Consider the following 27,358-nt stretch of genomic DNA (forward strand, 5'->3'; position numbering starts at 1 on the left):
TGAAAAAAGGCTTTATATACGTATCTCTTTGGATCCTGGCAACAATCCTGGGAGGCAGAAATTCTTTAATTGTCCTCTTTTTGCAGAATACAGAAAATTGAGGCCGAGAGGTTAAGTAAATTGCCATAGCTAGCAAAGGTCTGAGGCATGATTCAAACTCAAGTCCTCGTGACTCCAAGCCCAAAATACTATCCTCTGTACCACTTGCCTAATTGCCTCACATTAGACCATTAATAATAATTTATGTTTATATAGCAACTTAAAGGTTTGAAAGTACTTTACATACTCATCTGTGGCTTCTATTAACCCTGTGAAATAGGCTCTATAAGTATTACTATTCCCATTTGAAACATTTGAGGTGGTGGGATAGTGGATAGAGCACTGGGCCTAGATTTAGGAAGACTTGAGTTCAATGCCTGCCTTACATGCTTACTAGCTACGTAATTCTGGGCAGGTTTGAACTTCTGCTTGCCTCAGTTTCCTCAACTCTAAAATGGGGATGAGAGGTTTTGTGCTATAACCTCCAGCCCTCCAGTCAAAGAGGAGAGTAGACTGAAGGAGTTAGAAAACTGTTGAATACCAAAGCTGAGTTAACCACATGATGGTGAGATTTCAGGTGATCAGCTTATCCTGAGTGGGACAAACCAAACAGCTGTAGATGGAACATGGAAAGTTAACAATTAATATTTCCATGTAAATGAACCTCACAATTTTATATCCATTCCTAGTCTCTCTCTCAATTTCATTGTCTCGTCACCAACTATCTATTAGATTTTTTAAATGAATGTTCTATGGGCATCTCAATTCCCTCTACATGCATTCTTGATTCTATTCCATCCCATCTTCTGCAGCAGATTTCCCCTTCTATAATCTATACTCTCTTTATGCTTTACTCTCTCCATATCTAGTGGCTGCTTCACTGATGCCTACAAATATGCCCATCTTCTCCCTACCCCCATTCCCACACCTGACTTTATCCAACTGTCTCCTAGCAAACTCTCTCCCCTCAGAAGCAAGGAAAGTCCCCTTTAGGTTTTGGTGACACAGATGGCTCCTGGTTCTCTTCCTACCTATCTAATTTCTTCTAATTTATTTTGCTGGATCTTCTCCAATCACATCTACTAATGGAGAGTGTCTCTCAAGTCTTTGACCAGGGCCCTCTTTCTTCTCTATACTATCTCACTTTATGATCTTATCACTCAGAATCCAACAATATGCTGTTAACAAGAAATGCATTTGAAAATGAGAGTTAACCCAGAGTTAAAATGGAAGTTTGGAGTAGAATCTATTACGCCTCAGCTGATAAAAAAAAAAAGGCAGGGATACTGATTATAATGTTAGACAAAGTTATAGCTAAAATAGTTAAAATCAAAAGAGATAAACAAGTAACTAAATTTTGATAAAAGGTTCCATAGACAATGAAGCAATATCAATAATGAACCTATATGCATCAAATATTATAGCATCTAAATTTGTAGAGGAAAAGTTACATGAATTATAGGTAGACATGGATAGTAGTACTATAATGGTGGGGGACTTTAATCCTCCCCTCTCAGAACTAGATAAATCTAACCAAAATATAAATTAAAAAGTCAACAAAGTGAACAGAATTGTAAATAAGCTAAATATGATAGATATCTGGAAAGAAGTGAATGGAAATAGAAAGGAACACACCTTTTTCTCAGTGGTTCATGGCACTTTTACAAAGATTGACCATATATTAGGACATAAAAATTTTATAGTTAAAAGCAGAAATCTTAAAAATATACTTTTCAAATCATAATGCAATGAATTACATTTAATAACAGACCACAGAAACATAGATTAAAAATTATTTGGAGATTAAACACACCAACCTTAAAGAACAAGTGGGCTAAAGAACAAATCACAAAAACAATTAATAATTTCATTAAAGAGAATGACAATAATGAGACAGAATATCAAAACCTGTGGAATATAAAAAATTGAGGCATGGCATCTGCCTGAACAGAGGGAACAGAAGCACAGTTCAAGTGCAAAATACAGAAGGGTTTTTTGAGGAGTATAGCACATGTACAGGAAAGCAATAGACTTAGTCTGGGCTGCTTTAAAAATTAGGCTGTAGAGAGTGGTATGTGTGGTTTACGACAAAGAGAGGCAGGAGAATAGAAGGATTGCAGAGTAGTTGGAATGAGGATGTTTGTGCAAGCTCCGGCCATTTGAGGCTAGTTCAGCAGAAGTGTTCTGGGTTCATCCAGTGAATGCTGCAAAGGATTACTGGCATGTCAACATGAGCAACACTCATTTTGCCTCCTGATTGGCTGATTCCAATTTGCAGGTTATTTCAGCCTCTCCTGGATAAAAAAGGAGCTCAAGCAAATTAAGGTGATTAAAAAACTCTCTATTTCATTCCATTTCCACACAGCAAAAGCAGTGATTAGAAGAAAATTTATACCTTTAAATGCTTAAAAAGAGAAAGAGCAGACCAATGAATTGGGTATGCAACTAAAAAAAAACTACAAAAAGAACAAACTAAAAATCCTCAACTAAACACTAAATTAGAAATCCTAAAAATTAAAGGTGAAATTAATAAAATTGAGTGTAAAAAACTGTTGAATTAATAAGTAAAACTAAGAGTTGGTTTTATGGGGGGGGGAACAAATAAAAGAGATAAACAATTGGTTAATTTGATTTTTTGAAAAAGAGAGAAGAAAACCAAATCACTAGCATTAAAAATGAAAAAGGATGAATGTTTCTCACTAACAAAGATAAAATTAAAGCAATTATGAGGAGCTATTTTGCCCAACTTTATGCCAATAAATTTGGCAATTTAAATGAAATGGAAGAATATTTACAAAAATACAAACCGCCCAGATTAACAGAAGGGGAAATAGAATGTCTAAATAGACCTATTTTAGAAAAAAGGAATTGAATAGGCTATAAATGAGGTTTCTAAGAAAAAACCACCAGGACCAGATGGATTTACATGTGAATTTTATCAATTTAAAGATTAACTAATTCCAATAGGAAGTAAATTATTTGAAATAATAGGCAAAGAAGGAATCCTACCAAGCTCCTTTTATGAAACAAATATGATACTGATACCCAAACCAGGAAAAGTAAAAACAGAGAAAGAAAATTATAGATCAATTTCATTAATGAATATGGATGCAAACATCTTAAATAAAATACTAGCTTAAAGACTACAATATATTACAAAGATTATACACTATGATCAGGAGGGATTTATACCAGAAATGCAGGGATGTATTAACATGAGAAAAACTATAATTGATAATACAAGAATAAAAGTTTTAAAAAATCACATGGTCATATCAATAGATGCAGAAAAAGCTTCTTTTTTCGTCATAAATGTTGTTTATTAAACATTGAAGTTTACAAATTAAATGTGTATCAATTAGCTGTATCAATGTAGTCGGAGAGTATTGAGTCTTCTCCAAGAAGCATGGCGAGACCACCCAATAGTATGGTGGAATATCTGACCCTTTTCAAGACACTGGCTTTTCAGGCCAGCTGAGGTAAGCCTACTCATCTCTCTGTGTTTGTGCACTGGCTTGGTGATCCACTGAGTGTCAGGGTTTCGTCTGATAGCTTCATGGAATGGGTCAATAAGAATAACCTCAAAGAATTTGTGAGTTGAATCTTCACCCACCCAGTAAGAGCTCAACACTCTTAGGGCCCCACAGTGGCAGCCAGCACATTCTTCTGCTAGACTGAAGGCTCCTGGCAAACTTCAGCTGATTGACACTATGATGTACAGATTTACCATAGGTTGGGAACTAGACACTTCTGTCTACCACCACAAACACAAATATGGTAGATGACATAACCTTGATTAGCCTTGTACCCCAGTCTGTGAGCTTTGTCAGGTCTGGTGGGCAGCCAGTTGGTGGTACTGTAAGCAGCATGCATGGGAGGAACCTCATGACATCCTACTGCTTCTTCCTCCATGGCTCCTGGATGTATTTGTAGGCCCCCATCCTGGATCACGCTTAGCCTGCCTGATAGCTGCCTGCCAACCAGAAAGGAGAAAAAGCTTTTGATAAAGTACAACACTCATGTCTATTAAGAATATTTGAAAGTACAAGTTTAAATGAGTTTTTCCTTAAATTGATAAAAAGGCATTTATCTAAAACTATCAGTATGCATTATCTGTAATGGGGATAAGCTAGAAGACTTCCCAGCCAGATCAGGTGTGAAACAAAAATACCCATTGTCACCAATATTATTTAATGTTTTATTGGAAATCCTAGCAATAGCAATAAGAGAAGAAGATAAAATAGAAGGAACCAAAATAGGGAATGAGGTAATAAAACTATTTTTTTTATTTTTAGGCAATTGGTGTTAAGCGACTTGCCCAGGGTCCCACAGCTAGTAAGTGTCAATCAAGTGTTTGGTCTGAGGCCAGATTTGAACTCAGGTCCTCCTGACTGCAGGGCCAGTGCTCTATCCACTGTGCCACCTAGCTGCCCCAAAACTATTTGTTTTTGCAGATGATATGATGACATACTTGGAAAATCCCAAAGACTCAACTAAAAAAGTTAGCTGAAACAATAATTTTAGCAAAGTAGCAGGATATAAAGTAAATCCACATAAATCATCAGTATCACAAACAAAACCCTGCAAGAAGAGATAGCAAGAGACAGCACATTTAAAATAACTTTAGACAAGTATAAAGTACCTGGGAGCAAATCTGCCAAAGCAAACCCAGGAACTAAATAAATAGAATTATAACTTTTATTCAAATAAAATCAGATTTAAATAATTGGAGAAAAGTTCATTGTTCATGGGTAAGCAAGGCCAATATAACAAAAATGACAATTTTACCTAACCTAATTTATATGTTCAATGACATCCCAATTAAATTACAAAAAAAAAAAAATACTGCATTAGAAAAAATAGTAAAAATTAATTTGGAAGAACAAAAAGTTAAGAATATCAAAGGAAATAATGAAAAATATAAAGGAAGGAAATGTTGCAGTGCTAGATCTTAATTAAGGGTGTAATTAGCAAAACTATCTGGTGTTTTTTAAGAAATAGAAAGGTAGATCAATGGAATAGAGTAGACATAGAATTTACAGCATCAAATAAAGATAACAACCTTGCATTTACCAAGTGCAAAGACTTAAGATATGGGGATAAGAAGTCATTATTTTGTAAAAAAAAATAAAAACTGTTGGGAAAACTGGAAAGCAGTCTGACAGAAATTGGACATAGGCCAATATTTTACACCATTTACCAAGATAAGGTCAAAATGGATACATGTCCTAGATATAAAGAGAGATATTACAAGAAAATTGGAAGAACATGGAAAATATTACTTATCAGACTTATGAATAAGCAAACAATTTATAAATAAACTGTTAAGGTTTAGGGGTTCTGGGACCTCAAAATATCGAAAGCAAGAGACCCGGGTACTGCCCAAAAGAATCCTACTCAAGCCTTCTTTCAGCCAAAGACAAGGTTTATTAGAACACATTGGTCAGACACTTAAGGAATTTAAGCATTTTGTATCATTAATGCAAGTGGGCCAGATCCTAAGAACCTGAGCACCTTAATGGAGACAAGATGAATCTTATCTACAAAAAGACTGTGGGAGGGATCTAGGAATGGCCAAGTAGTTTGGGGCGACTGGAGGAGGGGTCTAAAGAGGATTTGGATGGGAGTGGCCAGTAAACTGGGTGAACAGACATCCAGGGACCCAGACCACTTGGTGAAGGGAGAATGGAGTCTAGATAGATTAAGGGTGGGAAGTGGCCAGGAGCAATTGGGAGGTAAAAGAATTGGGAGATTGGGCTAGCCACAATGAAAGGCCAGTTGAGCGGATTACAGCCTCAGGTGAACTCCAGAGATTTGGCCATGTGGGAAAGTCCAGGGTTTTTCCTTTTAGGGGTCCAGATCTCAAAGACATGGTCTTTTCCTTTTATGGGTTCAGATCCCATCTCCATCCAAACGAGAGATACAGAGCAGAGTGAGGTGTAAAATGAATAGTTTTGGTTACATTAAATTAGAAAGGCTTTGTACAAACAAAACAAATGTAGCCAAGATCAGAAGGAAAGCAACTACCTATTGGACAGCTGAAACTCAAATTGTCCAAAACTGACTCATTATTTTTCTCCTAACAACCCTCTTTGATTACTATCGAGGACACTAACACTCCCTGCATCACTCAAGCTTGCAACCTTTGAGTCATCTTCAATTACTTGCACTCTTTCTACATATCCAATTTGCTGCCAAGTCTTGTTTCTACCTTCCCTACATCTCTCTGATAAGCATCTTTCTCTCTGTTCACAGTCACTACCCCAGGTCTAGATTATTCCAACAGCCTTCTGGTTATTGTCCTTATCTCAAATCTCTTCTCATTCCAATCCATTCTCCACTCCGTTGCCAAAGTGGTCTTTCTAAAATGTTGTTTTGACCATATAACCACCCTATTCTATTAACTTCAGGATCAAAATATAAAATCCTCTGTTTATCTTTTAATGCCTTTCACAACATGATCCCTTCCTCATCTTTTGGGTCCATTTATACTTTATTCCTTTCTAGGACACTATGCTCTAGCGACAGAGGCCTATTTACAGTTCTTCACTCACATTACTCCATCTCTCATCTTACTTTTTCACTAGCTCTCCCCTGTGACTGGAATATTCTCCTTCCTCACCTCCACCTCCTATCTTTCACGGTTTCCTTCAAGATTAATTTCAAATCCCACCTTCTGCAAGAGGCCTTTCCCATTATTTTCATCTTCCACCTGAGATTATCTCTCATTTACACTGCATATATCTCTTATGTCCTTTTTTTTTCTCATTTTCTCCTTTATTAATATGAGAGCTTTGTGAACACAGGCATCATGATTTTTGCCTGTCTTTGTAGGTCCAATGCATAGTATAGTGCCTGGAATATAATAAACACTTACTGGTTGTTTGATTGGCCAACAAAATTCATTATCTTTGCCTTTAAGACCTACCTCTATTCCTAACTTTCCTATTTCTGCCAAAAGCACCACCATTATTCCCAGTCACCCATTGTACTTTAAAGGTTTAAAGGTTTGATACTTAAAGTTATCCACATTTTCTACACCCCTCTATCCTTTCCCATATCCATCCAACTGCCAAGCCATGTCTACATCTCTTACCTGAGTGTGATTCTCTCTACTCACACTATACTGTAATCCAAGACCTAATTATCTCTTCCCTGAATTATTGTAATAATCTCCTAATTGATCTTCTTCCCTCTAGTCTCTTCCCTCTCCAATCCATCCTCCACACAGCTTGTCATAGTGATATTCCTGAAAGGTAGTTATAACCATATCACTTTCCCTCTCAAAGAGTTCCAGCATTTCCCTGTTTCATTAAGGATAAAATACAAATGCTTCTCTTTTATATTTTAGTGTTATTCATAACTTAGTTCCATCCTACCTTTCCAGACATATTATTTCCCATCACATGCCCTATGTGATACTTCTAGCCAAACTGGTCTATTTGTTCTTCTTCATGTGTGATATTCAATGTACTTTTGTGCTTTGGCACACATGGTTTCCCATAACTGTGATGCACTTTCTGCTCACCTCTTCCTTATAGAATCTTTAGCTTCCTTAAATCTCAACTTGTATCTGTTTCTACATTTTTCTGATCCACCCAATTGCTATTTGCCTCCCAAATGATTTTCTACATATTTCATATTTACTTGCAAACATATTGTTTCCCCTAATAAAATGTGAGTTCTTTTAGGGGAGAAACTGTTTCATCTATGTCTTCATATTCCCAAAGTCTAGCACAGCATATGACACATAATAAGAACCTAATAAATACCTATTAAATGGAATTGAATAACCTCTCATGATTTAAACTCATCAAGGGCAAATTGATACTCTCGTTTATCCTTATATCACAGGTTTCTGCTACCCATTAAATATTTTTGTCTTGTCCTTTCAAGACCAAAGATCATTCTCCTTGGAAGAATAAACCGGAAAAAAAAAAATGAATTGAATGACTTTACCTTCTCTCTGCCATCTGTTATCATCATCCTATCCATTTTGAGCAGCAGTTCCCTCCCTTCTTTGATCTTCCTTTTTTCCCCAATGTAATTTCTCCAATATGTTTATAGATATTGTTTTGCTTAAGTTGTCAATCCAATTCTATAATCAGTGTTGCATAGTTAACTTTTTTAGTTTCATCATGTTACTCAGATTTATTTGTTTCTTTTACATGGTCAAAAATCAGTTTTATTCATGTATTTTTTTTCCTGTTTATTGTTCTGAATACATTTTGATTTGATGAAATAGACTCTTCTCTACCAACATTGAAATAATCCTCCCCAACACACACAAAATAAATTCGCCCAAACAGTTAAGGAAAACTAATACTGTGGTTGTGACTCATAGCATTTCTACTCATATTCTTCCATTTGCTAACAGAAAGGAACAGAAAGGAAAGGTATATACTTTAAATTAGAGTTATGGTACCAACATCATCCTTTTTATTTGACTTGAGTCACATCACCTTTTAATATTATTTTTATTTACATGTTTTAATTCATTGTGTATATTGTTCTTTTGCCTTTTTTATAATTGCTATTATATAACCAGTGTTTTATTATGATTTGTTTGTCTTTGTTAATTTTTGTTACCATATCTTAAACCTTAGCATGCTATCTTTTCTCATACACTGCAGCACCTGGGGGCCCTGGAATCCCTATTTCAGATTCAAAGTACTCTGCAGGTCTGCAGTCACTCAAAACCTCAAGGATGTGTTTTTCTCTAATCAATCATAAGGCTGAATTAGTTCCTAGCAAAGACATTTACTAAAGTAACACAAATCTACCATTTCCCCATGAACCTAGGCTGAAGTCTCTAAAAATTCACACACCACCAGTGAAAAGAGTCGACATATATGGGAATTAAGAATGAGGAAACACATCTGACAATTGCACATATGTGGAGGGGCAGTTCATATCTGCAAAGCTGCAGGACCACCAATGCCTGCCAGTAGTATCATTTTTTTTCTTTTCACTGAGCCTGCTCAGTCCTGGGTATGGTATCTCCATATAGAATGTTACTTTTCCAGGAACATGGTGACTACTTGGCACTTAGTATGAGCTGAATATTGCTCTGCTTGGAGACTGGTGGACATAGAAATCTAAACTGAGCATTGTTCTCCATTACTAACTTCTAGGGTCTCTTTTCAGGTCCACTCATCCTCACATCAGCTCCAGTCTACTACAGAATAGTGGCAAGGCAGGCTAAAAACTCTTTAATCATAACCTTCACATTTAGCTAACAAAAGCCAAGCAAGTTACATCTAGGCTAAGACTGAGTCTTTTCTTTTGGATCTTTACACCTGAATGAAGATCATAGCCCTCTGTTACAAAATAACTATGTAATTTATAATTAGGCATTCTCAAGATCCTCTTTGGTTTAGCATGGAAATAAATTTGAGGCAAAAACAAAAGGTAAGCTAAGGAAGCAAGGTCATTATTTTAGACCCACTTAGCCCTCACTCCTGCCTTATTATGAATATCTGATAGTAGCAAAGTCCAAGTTGCTGTGGTGAAGCAATAAAATTCACTATCTCCCTGTACATTTCATACACTTCATACATGCCGATTTGTACATCACTCCCCCCTTTTCCATTTTCTTGCCCATTGCTTGTAATTTAAATGTCAAGTTATAGAGAATAAAAGGGAAAAGTGTTTTTTGTTAACGTTTCTTTTCTCTGACATGACATTAAGTGTAGTGATGGATGTAGTGATGTGGTAAGATGTAGAGATGAAAAGAGATATACTAACTGACCTCTTCAGCTATCTTCTCATTCTAAAATGCTCTTTTATTCTTTGCCAGATATGACGTCCTAAGGTAACAGATATCACCTTATTGAAAGTATAACAAACACTGGCCTGCTTCTGGACCCTCAGGAGAGTGAATGAACTTGCAATCCAGCCATATGAGAGTCAGTTGATAGAATATGGGATGGAGAAAGAAAGACTCAGGAAATATGTGATAACTGTCTTTCAGTATATGAAGGACTGCCACATTGAAGAGGGGCTAGACTTGTTCTCCGCAGCTCTGGGAGTAATGGTTGGAAGTTAAAGAGAACTAGATTTAGGCATGATGTAAAAAAAAAAACCCATAGCAATTAAAGTTATTCAAAAGTGGAATAAGCTGCCTCAGGAAACAGGGAGTTTTCTGTTTTCCCCTCACTCTTGTTACATGAATGGTCCACCTTTTCTGGCCATCTATTTCCTTGACATTCTTTTATTCTACTTTTTGTATACAAGTTGGAATAAGGGTGAAAGTATAAGTAGAGCCTGTAAAAATGAGAAAAATAGAGCAGAGGTACACACCTCTCTTTGTTTTGGAAGGAGTCTTGGCTGGTACATCGTGGCAATGAACTGCCCCCAAAAAATGCTTCAGTGCCTTTAGCAGCTCAAGATAAGTGACAATAGAAATCTCAGTGCCTGGGGAGAAGCTGAAAATGGCAGTCAGTCTTCCCAGCTTCAATAGTTTATCTAGTCTAGGGAATGATTGTTTAGGTTTATATGCTGTCTCTCCCTCGTAAGAATCCAGGGACCTTACTCCCCTTCTTCAGCTCCTGCTGAAAAGGACAGTTGTGTCTCTTCTCAATAAGGACAAAAGGGAGCTCCCTCTCCTATCTCTACCTGCTGCTAACATTAATATCACCAAAGTTTTGCCAAAAATCTGACTTTCATTTGTATTGAGAGAGAGATTTATAAATAATGATAATGGTAAGTGAGTGAAGAAGGAAACATGTATAGGGAAACATCTCTGAGTTGCTTGTCATGGGCAATCAAATCAGCTCTAAGCTCAGCTCCTACCCCAAAGAGGGAAAGGATGGAACTAAATCATCGAACAATTTGCAAGGATGTGAACTTGGAGCTAAGCCCCATTTAACAAGCAAGGTGGAGGAGGGGGAATGAAAACTCCCATCTGTTCTGCAGTGCTCCTAACTAGCACAGCATTCCCCATCCATTCTCAGCAGGAGATTGCTCCTCAGCTTCCTACACTCAACATCTGCAAACTGTGACTATCCTAACTGAAAAGGGTCAGAGAAGCAAACAGCCAGGGATCAGGTATAGTACACTAATTCTACCCATCGCCCCTGTGAATGGCTCATCCAAGATCCATTGTCCATTCTCCTAGAAATCTCACAGCAAGTCCCACATGACCCAAAATGGTGAATTCTAGAGAAAACATTGCTCAGTTGCTATAGTCACTCTCAGAGACTGATAGCTCCAGATCAACATTTGCAACACAGGTGTTATATAAGTCATTATGGATCATAATATACTCTTGCTTATACCCATCATGCATCTCTCTATTACACCTCGCATTACCCATTGACCTAACCTGAGTCTCCAAGTCAGGAAAAGAAGAGTTAGATGACTGCTTAAATAATGAACCTCTCATATTTGGATATGAAGCTTCTCTTAAGAACTGCTTTCACTACATCCCATAAGTTTTGGTATGTTGTCTCATTGTTGTCATTCTCTTGAATGAAGTTATTGATTGTTTCTATGATTTGTTGTTTGACCCATTCATTTTTTAGGATTAGATTAGTTTCCAATTATCTTTAGTCTATCTTTCTGTGGCCCTTTATTGCATATAATTTTTATTGTATCATGATCTGGAAAGGATGAATTTTGTTTCCTCCTTTCTACATTGCATTGTGAGGTTTTTATGCCCTAGTACATGGTCAATTTTTACGTATATGCCATGTACCACTGAGAAAAAAGTATATTCCTTTCTATCCCCATTCAATTTTCTCCAGAAGTCTACCATACTTAACTTTTCTAAAATTCTATTCACCGTCTTAATTTCTTTCTTGTTTATTTTGTGGTTAGAAAAAGAGAAATTTCAAAGCAAAGTCACTTAATGGAATGGTAAAGTAAGAAGAAAAGTTACAAAACTTCTTCCTACAAAACCTGGGGTACACTCTTCCATAAAGTACTCACAGAACTGCTGGGAAGAGTGAGTACATACAGAGAATAAACTAGTCAGGAGAGATTCACACATAAGGCCATAATGCATATGAATATATGTGGCTAAGGCAATTTATATGTCTGGCATCAAAGGTCTATGATGTACTTTTCTCTTTTAATACTCCCCTTCAACACAGTATATCTGTTGGGGGGGGGGTTTCGTCTCTGATTTAGTCCCTGAGCCAATTAAATCCCTGGGATAGTTTTAATACCATTTAAGGGAAAAATATTGCCCTGGGTTATGTTTGTGTGTGTGTATACATACATGTGTATGTATACATATGTGTGTATTCTATTATATGCATCCATGCCTTTTTATTCAGTACAACCTTGTATATGGGCTACTGTAGAAATACTAAATAAAGTCCATCTAACATGCTAGATAGTCCAACCTCTGTATTTCTTGTCATTATGTGGATATCAATTGAGCACCCTGTTTCCATTTCTTACTCTTGCTATATAGTCAATCAACCCTCTTGATGATATTTTATACCACTTGTGGTATGTAATTCTTCATTGTTAATGTGTCTCTGTTTATACCAATGTTGCACCTCTCTGTTGTCTTTTGTGAACTACAACCTTAATTCCTGCAAGGCTGTGGGTTTCCCTGAATTGTATTCATGGACCATCATTGGAAGAACACTATTTAAAAGCATTTTTTAAAATTAGATTATTCCTTCAGGGAAAAACCTAGGGTCATAATAGGGACATGCAGTTTTCCAGATGTGATACGACCTGCTATTTTCCTGCCATCTAATTTTGCTCCTCATTTATTATCAGTATTCAGTGTGTATATATAAAACATATGCACTGATAGGCCAGCTCTATGAATAGTCTTGCAAGCACGTGTCTGGACAAGATAATCTTCAATGTCCCAGGGTTTGATGTAATCAATACAATGACATCCACAAATAAAAACATTTGGGATAACTCACCATTTATAAAAAAAATCCCACTTACACTTGGACTCTACAATTTATGAAAGTTTCAAACATCTTTGATGAGCACACTTCTCTCTGTTTTATACCTTGATTGATATGAATAAACAAGGTGGCATTTAAACAAGTTGTTTCTATTGTTATGTCTTTCAAATATCTTTATGATGTTTGTTATTTATGAAGACGCCTTCATGGAGGAGAGCCTTTAAGGCAACATGTTGCTTTACTCAGTCCAACACTTTGACAGTCAATAAACTAAAAGTATAGTATATTGTATTTTCTTGACTAGAATATCGTTAACAAAAGCTTTCCTATTCCTATTCCAGGTATGTTCTCAATATTTGTGTAGATTATTCTTTTTTTTTTTAGGATAGGCAATGAGGTTAAGTGATTTTCCCAGGGTCACACAGCTAGTAAGTGTTATGTGTCTGAGGCAGGATTTGAACTCAGGTCCTCCTGAATCCAAGGCTGGTGCTCTATCCACTGCCCCACAGATTATTCTTCTAAATATTTTGTAGATATGAGAAAGAAGTTGTTGATATTCTTTTGATCACTTTTCTTTAGTGATAGTAGCATGTATAATTTTTTTAAAATCTTTTTTCCTTTTTATTATGAACCTAATAATTGTTGACACATACAAAATTTTGAATACAAAATGGAAAACAAGAGCTTTATATAAGATGCCATAGACTGTCATTTGCAGTTTGTTTTTAAGAAGTATATATATATATATATATATATATATATATATATATATATATATATGTTCCTGGATTTTTTTCTTTTGTGCACATTTTTAAATGTATAATTGAAACGCTTTCTTTTATATTCCCATTACTTCTTACTAACCTACTTTCTTTCAAGTGAAAGGTTCCTTGAAAGAAATATGAAGTGTCCAGTAAAATAAAACAACCCATTGGCTATATTGGAAAATGAAACAAACCTCACACTTTATTCTACATCTCTAGTCTTTGCCTCTTTGTCAAGAGATGCAAAGCATATGTCATAATCATTCATTCATCTGAAGTCACTAGTATTGCATTGATCAGAATGCCCTGTGTCAGATATCTTGAGACTTGATCTTTCAGTATCTTCACCACCTTTCTGTCCCCTAGTGTGGATGTCCTCTCTATATACTTTGAGTACTCTGTCACTTCCTCTTTATTAATGGGAGTTAACATGCAGATGTAGTATAGTTGATTAAGTTCTGGGTCAGGAAACCTGAATTCAAATATAGTCTCAAATACTGAGTAGCTGTATCACTAGCCAAATCATTTAACCTTTGTTTGCTTTCATTTCTACTACTGTAAAATAGGGATAGCAATAATACCTACTTCTCAGAGTTGTTGAGATCAAAAGAAATAATATTTGCAAAGTACATAACATAGTGCCTAGGACATGATAGGCACTTAGTAGTTGCTTATTTACTTTCTTCCATCTAGTAGAAGTTCATTTCCTGAAGGGCCCAACTCTCACCCCAGTTAAAGTTCATTGCAAAATCCTTATCTTGGCTCCTCCTGCCTCTATGGAGTTGCTTCAAGCTACTCTCAGAAACCTTTGTGATAGCTACATCCAACTCTCATTCATCTCCATTGTAATTACCCATCCTCTAATGTTTTATCCATACTCACCCATCACCTCAATATCAGGGAAAGCAATTGAAAGCCTCTCATCCATTTCTCCATGCCAATCAATCATTAGTTGCCCCTCTCCACTTTCTATCCTCTCCTCTATTCATCTGAGAGATGTTCTGCATCATCCTAATGCTTGTTATTCTGAATTAGTAATGACAAGATGACAGTAAGACATAGTAGATAAAGAACTGAATGTGAAGCCTAGAAGACCTGAATTCAAGTCCTGGCTCTGACATATATAGGCTATGTGTCACTGAGTAAGTTGCTTAATCTCTCAGTGTTCCAGACAACTTTCTAATTCTATAAACTACAGAGAAAGTGTCAATGTGCGTTTGAAGAAGCAGAAATTCGTTAATATGGAGCTCCCTACAACAAAGAAATTACAGATTGGATTAAAAACTAGAGGGATGGGATTTTTCTCTTTGAAAAACTAATTGACTTCTTAAGTGGTTAAATGACTTGCCCAAGATCACACAACTAATAAGTGTTTGAGGCCAGATTTGAACTCAGGTATTCCTGACTCCAGGCTGTATTCATTATACCACCTGGCTGCCCCATGTCCTTGTCTAGCCCTAGCCAAATGACAACAAATATTTCTTAATCTTTCATTACTAACTGAAAATTGCTTAACATTCTTTTTTTAATTATTATTTTCATGGTTTAAGTATGAGAAACACAGGATTACAATTGACTCTCCATTGATTTAAGGTGAAACCCATGAAGTCCCCTCAAAGAACTCTCATAGAATGATACTTAACTATGAGTATTTTGTTTATGTCTTGATCATTTTGAATAATGCAGATTCCTTCCTCCTTTTGGTGTTTATGCTCAGTGTTAAAATATTTTATGACTGAGTGCAACCAATCTTTTTTAGCTCTTTGGAATAGCATCTTTAAGTTTTTCTTTTGATTTCCTGTAACCACAGAGGAATCCTGCAATATTCAATTAGTTCCTCTTGGATTTTCAAGGACTTTTTTCTTTGATGCCTACAAAATATGTTCATTGGCTCTGATTCTGAAAGTTTACCATAATGTTTCTGGAAAACTTAAACTTGTGATTTTTTTTTCAATTGGTGTTGTGTATTCTCTTGACTGTGCTTCTATAACAACCTTAGAGACCAACTTTTCATGTACAGATCCCACCAGCAAGACCCCACATGCAACATGTTTAGAGTAGCTAAACTTTCATATGTAGTCAGACTTTGTGCTCCTCCTCACACTTGTTACCATAATCTTTGTTAATGTGCATGTGTCAGTCCCATTGGCAACACTTTTCATGTACTCTCAGAAACAAGCATGCTATATACTCCTAATCCTCTACACAAACCCATTACCTTACTAATTCTCTCAAATTAGATTCAGGGGCAATCAAATGGTATGTGCAGATATTTCCTCACAAATGACAAAAAAAAATGCTACATGTCTCTTTAATCAATTATTTTGCTCTGAGCCCCCACCCTGGTCTGTGAAAACTGAAGAGACCTCTCTTCCTATAAAACTTCACTCTTCTTTCAGCATCAAGTTTTTCTCACAGAATTAGAAATTTGAATTTTATTAGCTATATAATTTATTAATAATGTAGCAAAGCACAAAAACATATTTCAATATTTTACTAATTTATCATCTGTGAGAATAATCACAGCCTGATTCACCTCTATCTGTGGATTGCCTCTGTTGGACTCTTTCACAGATGCTAGAAACATCATTCAACAATTCAGTCTCTCAAGAATACAATTAACTCTCCTCAAGAAATTTCCTTATATTTTCTCCACAAAATAGCTTCTCCAGACTCTCTCAAAGATAACAATTAACTCTCTTAGTCTCCATCTCTGACACAAAATGACAGTTAAACTGTTATAGTCTTATTGCAGACTCCTCAATGATGACAGTTAACTTTTCATGTAACTGGTCTCTCACAAGATGACAGCTCTCCACAGGTTTACAGGTAAACTATTGTAGTCTTCTCATTGAGTACAGTTAATTCTTCATGAATGACAGACTGTCTCAATCACAGATTCTCACACAATGATAATTAAATTGTTCATAGGACAGCAGTTAATCCCTTGTAATCCATTAACAAACATTTCATAAATGATAACTAACAGTCTTAGTTTCTTACAACATGACATTTAACTCTTCAGTTTCAGTGTCTAACAAGATTACAGTTAAACTCTTGATAAAATGACAGTTGATTCTCCATAGAATAACAGTTAAACTGTCTCAAACTCAAGCCTCTCATAAGATGAGTTAACTCTATATAGAATGGCAGTCAGACTGTCTCAGTCTTTCATTAGATTCCTAAAAACAAACAAAAACAGTCAAACTATGTCTCCCCAAGAGTCTATCCTCTCTCATTGAACATATAATAAAAATAGCCACAGTTTCTATGAAATAGGTTAGAGAAACTGAGTTATATTTAAATTATCTCTTTTTATCTTATTCTCCACAACTTTCAAATTCTCTCAGAATTTTTTTTATTATAGTGGTCTATTTAGGTATAAAATCTCATTTTTTTTAAATTGTACTATTACTTTTCAGTCTATATTTAAATTTTTATGTTCCAATTCTGTCATTTTCTTTTTCAGAGAATATATTATCTTCGGAGTTCACTAATCTCTGGTTAAGCTAGCTGATATTTTTTTTCCATAAGAGCTATAAATTATTTCCTTGCTATGTTCAGGTTGGCTGTTGTTTTCCTTCATTCTTGAAGAGGACCAAAAAAAGATCGATATGTTAGAGTCAAGTTATACTATGCCTGGCTTTGGCTGATCAGAATGATATGAGCTCAGAATGCTCTATCAAAGGTTGGGAACCGATAGTCCATGTGAACATTTGGGGTGGATTCCCTAAATTTGCACATCTCAAGTTTCTTGTGAGCTACTTCAATTCTGCCTTGCTTATAGAGCACAGCACCTTCTCTGATAAGGGCACACCATGCTGGGCAGTACTGTTCTAGTGTCTCCCATCTCACACAATCAGTTCCAAAGTTCTTAAGAGTGACCTTGGGAGTGTCCTTATATCACTTTTTCTGACCATCATGGGAGTGCTTGCCCTGTGCAAGTCCTCCATAAAATAGTCTTTTTGGCAAGTATGTGTTTGGCATTTGAACGATGTGGCTAGCCCATCATAGTTGCACTTTGTGCGGTACGATTTCAATGTTTGGCAGTTTAGTTCAAGAAAGGACCTCATTGTCTGGTGCTTTTTCCTGTCAGGTAATCTTCAGAATCTTCCTAAGACAATTCAAATGGAAGTGATTCAGTTTCCTAGAATGCACTGGCATAATCTCCAGGTTTCATAGGCATCCAACAATGAGGTCAGCACAATGGGTCTGTAGGCCTTCAGTTTTTGTTTTTTGTGAGGCAATTGGGGTTAAGTGACTTGCCCAGGGTCACACAACTAGTAAGTGTCAAGTGCCTGATCTGAGACCAGATTTGAACTCAGGTCCTCCTGACTCCAGGGCTTGTGCTCTATCCACTACACCACCTAACTGCCCCCTGGGCTTTCAGTTTGGTAGTCAGTCGAATACCTCTTCTCTTCCACACTTTGCTTCAGAGCCTCCCAAACACTGAACTAATTATGGCAACGTGTGTATCAACCTCATTTTTAAAGTGTGCATCCCTGGAAAGTATGCTGAACTTACCCGCAGTATTCAGAACTTCTCCATTTGCTGTAACCTATGAATCCACATATGGATGGATTCTCTGCTGCTTGTACTAATTTTGGCCTATTAATTAACTCCAAGAAAACACAAATGCTGGCTTTTGGAGCACCTGTGTTTTCTTGGTGTTAATTAATAGGCCAAAATTAACAAAAGCAGCAGAGAATCTGCCTATAATTTGTTGCATCACAGCTTCAGAGGCTGCACTGAGTGCACAATCATGTGCACACAAAAACTCATGCACTAACACTCCCTCCACTTTAGTCTTGGCTTATAGTCTTTTCAAGTTGAAGAACTTACCATCAGTATGGTTGTTTGACAATATAGCTAAAGACATCATGCTAAAAAGCATGGGAGCAAGCAGACCTCTTGTTTCACTCCATTGGTGACTGGGAAAATGTAAGAGCATCATCCATTATTCAGTACCCAGGCAAATATGCCATCATGAAATTGATGGGCAGTAATGATGAATTTCTCCAGGCAACCAAATTTTGACATAATTTTCCATAAAGCCCTCATGCCTGACGGTATCAAAGGCCTTGGTCAGATCTACAAACATTGTGTACAGATCTCTGTTCTGTTCCTGGCATTTCACCTGGTCTTGTTGGGTAGCAAATACCATGTTGACCAATCCTCAATCCTTTCTGAAGCTATGCTGGCTGTCAGGTAAATGACCATTGTCCAGGTGAAAGATCAGTAGGACTATGGCAAAAACCTTGCCAGCAATGAAGGAGAGAGAGCCTCTCCTGTGATTGTCATGGAATAATCTATTTTTTTACCTTTATAGAGATGGATAATGGAGGTATCCTTGACTCCTGGGAGATAAACTCCTCCTTCCATATAACCTGGAAAATTTCAGTCAGCTTTTGCATAAGCATTGAACCTCCCACCACATAAATCTCAGCTGGAATAGAATCAGCACAAGGTGTTTTACCACATGAACAAGCCTAATGGAATTCCAGATTTCTTCTTCAGTTGGAACTTTAGCTAGGAAGAGATAGAACTCAACCTAAGGTAAACAGTCAATGGCTTCAGCATTGATTGATGATGGTCTTTAGAAATTCCACGGAAGTGTTCAACCCGCCTCTCTAAGATCATGTCCTTATCACTAAGAATTCCATCAGCATTGAGTAGTTGAGGTGCACCATTGGTCTTTGGCCCATAAATAGCCTTCAGGGCATCATAAAATCTCTTTGGATTGTTACTATTAATATAAAACTGAATTTCATTGACCTTCTTACTAAGCCAAGGATCCTGCATCTCTCTAAGTTTTGCTTGTACTTTACTTTTGACGGAATTAAATACTGCCTTCTTAGAGATGGATGAACTATCCTGCTGGTAAACACTGTGGGGTTCTTGTTTTTCTTTTAGCAACTTTTGAATTTCTCCATCAGTTTCAACAAACCAGTATTGAAGTTTGTGAGTGTTCTGACCCAGATGAGCAAATGCATTGCTGTACTCCAAATCTCTGAAAGCTGCCCACTCCTTCTCTGCTCTACTGTTGCCAATTGTGTGTTAGCTCAACTTTCCCTTCAAATTAGCAACAAAATGTTCCTGCTCTAATCTGTTGACATTAATTCTTCTGGTAATCAGTTTGCTTTGGGGCTGCTAATTTTCTTGAATGCAAATATTTAGCTTGAGGAGAATAAGTCTATGATCACCTTTGCATTCTGTGCCACATATGGCCTTGGCCATTCTCACATTCTGTATCTTCTCTTTATGATCAGATAGTCTATTAAATGCCAGTGTTTGCTCAGAGGCTGTATCCATGGAGTTTTATTGCATGTAAGTAGATGGAAGACAGTGTTGGTGATGAGAAGGTCACAAGATGCGCAAGTCTTCAATAGTAAGTGATCATTGCTGTTGATGTTTCCAACTCCATTCCTCCCAAGGACTCCTGCCATATCTGGTAGTCTGAGCCTATTTTAGCATTAAAGTCTCCCAGAATTATAAGCTTGTCTTCTTTACGCACATTGATGATGAGAGTCTCCAGGTCTTCATAAAATTTTTCTTTGATCTCATCAGGGTTCATCATGGTGGGATCAAAGGCACCGATAGCAGTGATGTGGCATTTTCCGGCAAGTGGCAATTACATTGTTATGAGTCTGTCATTCACTCCTTTTGGTATACAAACAGGCTTGTTGCCTAGATCAGGTTTTTTTGTTTGTTTTGTTTTACAGAACCTACACCAGCTACTTGGCATTCCCCTTCACTGTAGCCACTCCTGAAAAACATATATGTAACTCTGACTTCAGTAAACTGGCCTTCATTTGCCAACCTTGTTTCACTCGGGGTTGCTATTTGGATGTGATAACTGCTGAGTTCTCTTGCAACCAGAGCTGTTTGTCTTTCAGGTCTACTGGATTTTGTGTTGTCTATAAGTGTGTGCACATTACATGTACTGATGGTGAGTGTAATCATTTTTGTAGAAGTTTTTGTAGAAGTTTTCTAATATATTTTGACTAGAGAGTGGGTAAGCAGACAATTATTAGGGCCCTTTTTCTAACCCCTTCCTTACCATAAGAGTTGAGCAATGCAGTCCTTAAAAGGCTGCTCAGATACCTGGGGGGTCCCAAATCCCACTACTGCTTCCAATAAGAAAACACTATGGCCCTGGGCTGCCTGTGTAAAGGGTTTTGACTACAGCTCTCAGTATGTCTACACCTGCTGTTTCATCACCTGTCTATCGCCATGGGACTTTGATATAGGTAAAAATAGTAAAATGATATGGGTGATGTCTTTTTATTTTTGTGTAAATTGGATTCAAGAGAAGCAGAGTTACATGGGATTGTCAGCCTCACTCTCTTTCCCAGAGTCATCACAGTCCAGGGTCAGGACAGAGTCAAGATGACTGGTGATGGGCCAGGATTCAGTGGACAACCTTGACATCTTTGATGCTAAGTGCTCCACAGCGCCTACTTCAGCTGCCTTCATAGACAGTCTCATCTGCTCATTCCACCAGGGCAAGTCTTCAAATGCTTGGGTAGATACCTCCCAACTCACCAACATGTCTTAGACCCCTCAGTTTACCTTGTTTAGCCCATTTGCCAAAATGGTTTACCAGGTTGTGGCCACTGTGCATGCCACAGCTTCTTGGGAGCCACGGGGGAGAGTTAAGTAGATCAGGTGGACACCAAAGCTGGAAAGCAGCCTTGAAACCCCTAGAAGTACTAGTTTTCCCTAAACATATCCTACATATAGCAGAATCTGCTAGAAACCAGAATCAAACAATGTACAGTTTAAAGATACACATACAGAGTCAAAATAAGGGTTCTAGGTGAGAATCTACTGTGCTTCAACTAAAGTATAAAAGGCAGGGGTAGCATCATGATCTTAGACAAAGCAAAAGCAAAAATAGACTTAATTAAAAGAAACAGTCGAGGCAGCTACATTTTGCTAAAAAGGTACCCATAGAAAATGGATTAAAATCAGTGCTAAATATGTACCAAGTGACATGGTATCCAAATTCTTGAAGGAAAAATTAATCATTACAGGAAGAAAGAGTAAAATTATGCATGTGGAGGACCTCAATTTACCCCTCTAGATAAATCTAACTATAAAATAAGAAAGAAGTTAAGGAGATGGATAGAATTTTGAAAAAAGTTAGATTATGATAATGCTCTAGAGAACATTGATGCAAACAAAATAGAGTATACCTCTTTCTTAGCTATCCCTGGCACCTTCACAAAAAACAATCTTGCATTAGGTAATTAAAAACCTCACAAACAAATATAGAAAAAACTTCTAACAAAACAAAACACTGATTTTAAAAAGAAAACACTAGAAAGCCTAGGAATAAATGAAGCTTTTCTGAAAATCATAATATCTATCTAAAACCAAGAGCAAGCTTTATCTGTAATAAGGATAAACTAGAAGCTTTTCCAATAAGATCAGAATGAGACAAGGATTTTCATTATCACCATTATTATAAAATTATTATTATAAAAATTATACTAGAAATGGTAGCCATAGCAATAACATAAGAAAAAGAACTTAAAGTAGGAGACAAAAAGATCGCTTTTACAGATGATATGATAGAATACTTAGAAAAGCCTAGAGAGACAAATGAAAAACTAATAGAAACAATTAACAACTTTAGCAAAGCTGCAGGATATAAAATAAACCCACCAAAAATTAACAGGTCTATATATTACCAACAAAACCCAGGAGGAAGAGATAGAAAAAAGAAATTCCTTTTAAAATGACTACAAACAGTATAAAATGTGTGGGAGACTACTTGCCAAGTCACACACAGGAACACAATTACAGAATATCCTTCAAACAAAGACAGATATAAATAAGTGGAAAAATATTAATTGCTTGTGGTTAGGCCAAACCAATGGAGACAGTTACGTGGTACAGTGGATAGAGCACTGTTCCTAGAAGCAGGAATACTCTGACCCTGGGCAAGTCAGTTAACCCCTATTTGCCTCAATTCTTCATTTATACTAAAAAAAAAATGGGGGCACACCGTAGAAGGAAACGGTAAACCACTCTATTATCTTTGCCAAGAAAACCCCACTGAAAATCCATGAGGTCACAAAGAGTTAGACATGACTGAAAGGCTGAACAACAGACCAAGCCAATATAATAAAAATGACAATATTAGCTAAATTAATTTACTTATTCAGTTCCATGCCAAATAAACCACTAAATAATTACTTTATAGGGCTAGAAAAATAATAACAAAATTCATCTGGAAGAACAAAAGGTCACGAATATCAAGGAACCAATGGGAAAAAATATGAAGTAAAAGAGCCTAGCACTATTTATATCTCAAACTCAACAGTAATCACCAAAACAGTTTGGTATTGGATAAGAAATAGAGTGGTCAATCGATGGAATAGATTAGGATCATAATATACAGAAGCAAATGAGTACAGTAGCCTAGTATTTTATAAATCCAAAGATCTCAGGTATGGGAGGAAGAATTCAATATTTGACAAAAACTACTAGAAAAAAACTGGAAAGCAGTGGCAAAAACTAGGCATAGACTACATCTCATACTGCATACCAAGATAAGCTCAAAGTAGATATATGACTTAGACATAAAGGGAGATATCATAAGCAAATCAGGAGAGCATGGAAGAAATTACCTGTCAGATGTATTGACAGAAAAAGAGTTTGTTACCAAACAAGAGATAGAAAGGTTCACAGAGGTAAAATGTTAATTTTGATTACACACAATTTATAAGTTTTTGCATAATCCAAACCAATGCGGCCAAAATTAGAAGAAAGGCAGGAAACTGGAGAAAATGTTTACAGTAAGTTTCCCTGATAAAGCTCTAATTTCTCAAATATCTAGAGAACTGAGCCAAATTTATAAAACTTACACCCATTCCCCAACAATTCCCCGAGGATATGTAGGTGGTACAGTGGATAGAGCTCTGGGCCTGGAGTCAGGAAGATCAAAGTTCAAATTGAACCTCAGATGATTACTAGTTGTGTTATCCTGGGCAAGACACTTAATCCTATTTGCCTTGCTTTCCTCATCTATAAAATAAGCTGGAGAAGGAAATAACAAACCACTCCAGTACCTTTGCCAAGAACACCCCAAATTGGGTCACAAAGAGTCAGACATGATTGAAATAATTCAACAACAGCAAAGGATATGAATGGGCAGGTTTAAAAGGAAGTAATAAAAACTATCAATAGTTATATAAAAATGATCTGAAATGACTAATAATTAGAGAAATGAATTTTTTTAATTGAGCTATCACCTTATCAGATTGGCTAAGATGATAGAAAAGTAAAATGACAATTGCTGAAGGGAATTTGGGAAAAGAGGTATACTAATTCACTTTTAATGGATCTATTAACTAGTCTGACCACTCTGGAGAATAATTTGAAACTATGTCCAAGGGGCTCTAAAACTCGTAGCAATGCCACTACCAGGTCTATACTCCAAGAAGATTAAAGAAAAAGAAAAAAGACCCATATATACAACAAATACTTGTGGCAGCTCTTTTTGTGGTGTCAAAGAACTAGAAACTGATGAAATGTCCATCAACTGGTGAATGGCTGAATAAGTTATGGAATATGAATGTGATGAAATTCTATTGTTCTGTAAGAAATGAAGAAGGGAATAGTTTCAGAAAAATCTTGGAAGACATATGCACTGATGCAAAGTGAAATGAACAGAATGAGGAGAACAATCTACAAAGTAACAGCAATATCGTAAATATTGTAGAAGATAGTAACTCTGATCAATACAATGATCTACAATAATTCCACAGTGTTAATTGCTATCCACCTCCAAACAGAGAATGGATGGACTTAGATTGTAGATTGAAGCATATTTTTCCCTTCTTTTTTTTTTTCAGAACATAGCTAAGGCAGAAATGTTTTGCATGATTTCATATGTATAATTGTATTGTATACCTAGACCATAGATATTTGGTGTGTCATAGTTAGGTATGATTCTTGCCCAGTGCTTCTCTTGGTGATAGGAAAATGAAAGAGCAAACACCTAGCCAAGGCCTAAATAAAGAAATCAGGGGCAGCTAGGTGGCACAGAGGAGCTTTGACCTTGCAGTCCGGAGGACCTGAGTTCAAATCCAGCCACAGATTCCTGACACTTACTAGCTGTGTTACCCTAGGCAAGTCACTTAACCTCACCAAAAAGCAAGAATAAGTAGATTAATTAAGTAAATAAAATAAAATAAAGAAATCATAGTCTCCTTTAACTATGGAGTAATAGACTATATCCTAAATTAGATATCTATTTGTGTGATGGGTAGGCCAGCTGGTTGTATATTATATCAGTATTTTCACATTCTGGGGTTTTTTTCAATGCTTAAACTTTTTTTGTGTGTTTTCATCACAAGGATGTTATTTTAAATCTTTCCACCATGGTAGAACCTTCTAGAGTTTGCATTGTTGGTGTAATCTTCATGAATCCATCTAGAATTCCACAATCTGCACCAAATCAAATGAGATAAATTGTTTATTTCATTGAAAATCATTATAGAAATCTTTTGCCTAACTGTGGTTGATCATCTTTATAGTCATTCCAGTCAATCAGGCATAATGGAGCTATTAAGATTGCCAAATAACCAGAATTAAAAGAGACATTTTACTTAAGAGGCTCTAATAGAATGTTGGTTATCAGTCATATAACATTTTGAGGCATTTAATGCAATTGAGGGGGTGAGGAAGGAAAGGAATGAGCATTTATTTAACGCCTGTATGTTCCAGGCACTATACTAAGTGCTTTTTAAAAATATTATCTTATTTGATCAATTATTTGATTTGACAAAACAAATCTACCTAAGGGTTATTTTGGGTAAACTTCATTTAATGTCTCACAAAATTTCCAATGAATGCTGTTAATAATGCATCCATTCTTGAGAACATTACCTCCTGCCCCTCAGTTCTAAATCTTAGTTTCTCTGCAGGAAATAATGAAATTAGCCACATCAACATTTTCTGCTTATTTACCTTGCCTTGGAGAAAGGCAATATCTTTTAAGTGTTGACAAAAGGTTGAAGCATTTTAGTATTTCAGTAAGGTGAGAACTCTGCAAATACCACCTATGAAACACCCATGAAATACAAACCTACCCGTAATTACTCATCGGCAATAATAAATCGTCACTGTGCCAGGTTTAACGGGCTCCCCCGGCACTGACCTGAAAACATCTACCAGCTCCTGTGACTGCCAATCACAGTGAAAAAGTGCTGCCTGAAAGCAGTGCTGATTCATTTCAGGGTAGAAATAGGAACAAGACAACTGGCAACATAAACTAGCCCAGGAAAGGGAGATCAGACCTGGTAAGAAATTAATGTCAAACCAGTAAAAGGTAGGGATTCTAAATCCACAACCTGATGCCTACATTGTATACTTTAAATACATCCTGGAACCAAGGAAATAGAACATTTTGTGTGTGTTTGTGAGTGTGTCTTCCTGTTTGTTCAAGTTTATTTTAACTCTCCATTATTAATATTCATGGAGACACTTTTAATAGAGCACAAAAAAGAAATGATTCACCAACAATCAAACACATATAAAACATGAATCCAAGCTTCCTTTTTACTAGAGAAATCATTGAAAACTTTTGCCTTCTGGCAGCTCTATCTCGATGCGAAGAGCTGCATTGTGTGATGCTTAAAGTATACTTTGAAGTTTAGCATACCTTATTTCAATCATTTCTTGAAGGTGTAACTGTCTGAAACTCAGATGTGGTCATTACATGGAAGCAGCCGCAGTAAAAAAGGAAATCTCTATGTTATATTATTTAATAAAGTGTAATTCTTGTGTCACAGATTTTTTACACAAAGGTGACGCTTTGTGGAAGCAGAGTTCACTTCTTTATATATCCTCCTCACCCAACATCAAATCTGGGAAAATTGCTATGTACATAGCACATACACTGTACTGACCCCACCTCATTTTACAAGTGCGTAGTTTACAATACTACAGTCAAGTTTTATTTTATTGACAGAATAAGGAAAACCCACAGGTGCTTTCATCCAAAGATCTGAATGAATCTGTCACCATTCCGCATAGGCAGGTTCTGTATTTACTAATTCCCTAGAAAGTTTGTCAGCATTGCCCTCAGTGTCCATCTGCTCTATGCCTAGTGCTCTCTTTTGGTGCAGTGAATAAAGTATAATTAGTTCCTTCTTGGACATAGCAACTTCTTTCGTTAGGTGCTGGTACTTTTACTGACACATCAAATGGGCCATACTCTCCTCCTCCTTTTCTTTCTCTTTCCTCTCCCTGTTCTCTTGAACTTCCCTACCTCCTTTTTCCCTGCAGAATTCCCCCAGTCCAAGGATTCTTGGCTCTGTTCCTCAGTTGTCTTTTGCCTAGTTGATGAAAACTCTGAACCATTTCTGCCAAGGAAAAAATTATCATTTGTCACAGCCTTCATCAAGGGAGAAAGGCTCATGTTCATACTTTTTTTTCTTGTCTGGCAACAGAAAGCTAACCGTTTTTCTGCTAACATTTCAGCTGACCTCAAGCCACCCAACAAATCACCCTGAAGAGTGGACTCTCTGTCACTCTTCTGATTCAGGAGAAATATGGACATTATTTCTCCCCATGACACCAGAAAAACACCCCCTTCTTTTTTTGTTTGGTTTGGTGATGGTAGTGGTGGTAGAGATTTAAGAAAGTGTTCAGTATTTA

General features: G+C 36.6%; 1 pseudogene; it reads right to left on the bottom strand.

The window, feature by feature from the left end:
* Positions 1-3,406: 3,406 nt before the first annotated feature.
* On the bottom strand, positions 3,407-3,980 carry LOC110209439 (large ribosomal subunit protein eL15 pseudogene; annotated as a pseudogene).
* Between the last annotated feature and the right edge of the window lie 23,378 nt (positions 3,981-27,358).

Source organism: Phascolarctos cinereus, unplaced genomic scaffold (assembly GCF_003287225.1).
Source record: "Phascolarctos cinereus isolate Bilbo 61053 unplaced genomic scaffold, phaCin_HiC Scaffold_7;HRSCAF=346, whole genome shotgun sequence".
NCBI lineage: Eukaryota > Metazoa > Chordata > Mammalia > Diprotodontia > Phascolarctidae > Phascolarctos > Phascolarctos cinereus.